This window comes from Sinocyclocheilus rhinocerous, unplaced genomic scaffold, assembly GCF_001515625.1.
Source record: "Sinocyclocheilus rhinocerous isolate Xijiao unplaced genomic scaffold, SAMN03320098_v1.1 scaffold1193, whole genome shotgun sequence".
NCBI lineage: Eukaryota > Metazoa > Chordata > Actinopteri > Cypriniformes > Cyprinidae > Sinocyclocheilus > Sinocyclocheilus rhinocerous.
In genome coordinates, this window is record NW_015642181.1 from 373,213 (window position 1) to 376,156 (window position 2,944).

Genomic DNA, 2,944 nt, shown 5'->3' on the forward strand with positions numbered 1-2,944 from the left:
CAAATCTTAAACTCAGTTGAACTGAATAATGACACGGTCTTTTGTAGAGCAGCTTTACAGCTGAATCAAATTTGTTTAATAAGTGATACATTTCAACATTGATGCTACTATTGAATTGACTTGAGCTGAATAACAGAACTATTGTCTTGAGTTGCTTATAACATTGAATTGAAGTAGTTTCTTAATTGATTAACTTAACTGTTATTGAACTGAAGTGAATGAATGACACTATTGTCAGCTGTTTAGAGCTGAATTTGAATGTCTCATATGAAGTTTGCATCACTGATTCAGTTATTTTCCTGTTTATTATTGTGAAGCTACTTTGAAAATCTCTTGCATAAAGCGCCACATAAAAAAGTGACTTGACAAAAATGCTTTTCTTTTCCAAGGAAAGGGAGTACAGTAAGGACTTAATTAACCATTAATCTAACAACTACACCATTAATCAACCTAGTTTTCTGTATTAATGGTCCATAGCAATTATTTCTTTAGTAAAGAAAACAGAAAAAAAGTATTGCATTGATCATTTATCACACTGACGGGCATTAATTGGAAATTTTAAGATTTTTTTTGGTCCGCCAAGTATTGTGTGACAACCCAAAAGCAAGTATGTCCTTGTGCTGAGAATTTCAGTATATGCTCACTTGTCACATACAAATTTAATACCGTCCTCCATGACATGAAATGAGCATCTTTTGACACCTTTGATCATTATGCTGGTACATGCTGTGGAGAAAACCTGCTTGGGGTCCTTTGACACAGGACTTTTAGTGAACAGCATCCTGTGAGTTACTATTCTCTGCCATGCTTTGCACAGGTAGGGCTTGTCAAAGTCTGTAGCACTATCAGCTGACCTCCACCTGCGAGATGATGACGATGAGGAGCCGGGCACTTCTGACACCCCTGGATCAGATCCATAGTTCCTCATTATGGCATGAGTGGTGGCGAAAATCACAGTGCCTTAGTTTCTGCGGAGTCTATCCAGCAACCCAGCACACTTTCTCAGGTTAGCCTCCTGACAAACAGTGCTTTCACCGCCATTGAATCTGTCCCCCCAGTAGAAGGAAGAGATGCTGTCGATGACCAGCAGGCCGAGGGAGGGCTGGCTGGAGAAAGTGTTTTCCAGGTAGTGCAGGGTTAGGAGGAGCTGTACTGAGCAGTTTCAGTGTACTACAGACAGCCCGCGCAGACATAAACGTACCCTCTCCTCAGATTCGTTTTCAGAGCCTTCACCCACCTTAGAGTCTTCGGCCAAACGTCCCTCCAGAATGCTCACTAAGCATGTCAAAGTGGTAGTCCGTGTCAATGCAGACCACCGCCACTTCCAGACCTCCACTCTGGACTGGCATGATGCAGCGGCTGATGAGGTGGTACAAGGTTTCTGTCTTACCTGTGCCCTCCAAGCCATGAAACTCCACGACGTCACCTATATGGATGCAGAACTGAATTGAGATTTAGACTTTAATAGAGTGCTGCATGGATGACATATTTTTGCTGGCTAGAACCTGGAAATGAGTTAGCATTTTAGCACTTTTGATTTCATCGTCTTGAAGTCCATGTTTTTTTTTTGAATGGGTTATTGATTAAATGCCAGAAATATGGTCTGTGGTTAACACACGCGTAAGATATTTTCACACATTATTCTAGAACATAAAATACATCAGTAACACCACCTTCTAATATTTTAAGGCTTTTACTTGTCTTGAAAAAAGTGGCTAAATGGGACTATAGAGGTTGTCTGGAACATTATATGTCATCATCACACCCAACAAGAAAACTCATGTGTACACACTAGTCCACTTTCACAGCCTCGCTGCATTTATAATTGCACTTATGCAAACTATAACTTTCAGGGAAAATGTTTTTAAATAAAGACTGAAAGAGTTGTCGGAAGCTTAGCGATGGCAACACTGTAGTCAAGTGACTGTGGTGACTTTTGTTTATAGCCTATGTTTAAAGGGATAGTTCACCCAAAAATGAAAATTCTGTCATTAATTACTCACTCTCGTGTTGTTCGAAACCCGTAAGACCTTCGTTCATCTTCGGAACATAATTTAAGATATTTTTGATGAAATCTGAGGGCTATCTGACCCTCCCATAGACAGCAAGGTCAACTAACCCTTTAACTTTTTATTTCTACAGACAGTATTTAGGCTTCAAATTTTATGCAGATTTTGTTGAGGGAACCAGGTTGATGCTAGCTTCCGGGTTGGCCTACAAATATACGTCGTCACTGAAGTGCTCTATTCAATTGCTAATTTGAATTAACATAGTAAACGGGATGAAGAATTGTGATGTATATTTGAATTTAAAGCTTAACCGTGTTATTTTTACATCAGTAGTGGCACCAAATGGTACTGCACAATTTTTTGTTTTCAAAAAAAGTTTCGGAAACACTCCTCCATATACCATTGGCTAGGTAGATATGTACAGATCTCAAGCTATAATACTAAAACGATAAAAATAAATAAATAAAATAAAAAATGATCAACAGAGTCACAGTGTTCTTACTGTTCATCTTATAAATGGCTTATTTATAGTTGCATCGGCATAATAAGATGGGGAAATAAGAAAATATTGAAAAAATAATCAAGAAAGTAAAATTAAAATGCAATGAAAATCTAAGACTTTTGTAAGTGTAGTTTTTTTCCCAGTATGTATTAACCACAACATTCACATTTTTCTGACCGTAACAACCAGACAAAAAGTTAAACGTGAGTGGATACCGTTTTGCAACCAATTTATTTGCAATGTTCGCTAACATTAAAGGATGCAAGACATACTTAGCCTACTGTTTTTACATCGAACTGAATGAAAATAGCTTTGAAAATAGCTTAATTAACCTAAGAACAGCTTGTGGATTGATGTGAACGCCAGCAGGAATAATGCTCAGAATGAGTGTGAATTAAACATCTCCGATGACGTTCATTGCAATGTTTTTTAT

At 38.0% G+C, this 2,944-nt stretch overlaps 1 pseudogene; it reads right to left on the bottom strand.

Moving 5' to 3' along the window:
• Positions 1 to 640: 640 nt before the first annotated feature.
• Positions 641 to 2,944, bottom strand: part of LOC107755700 (DNA repair protein XRCC2-like) — a 4,822-nt pseudogene continuing 2,518 nt past the window's right edge.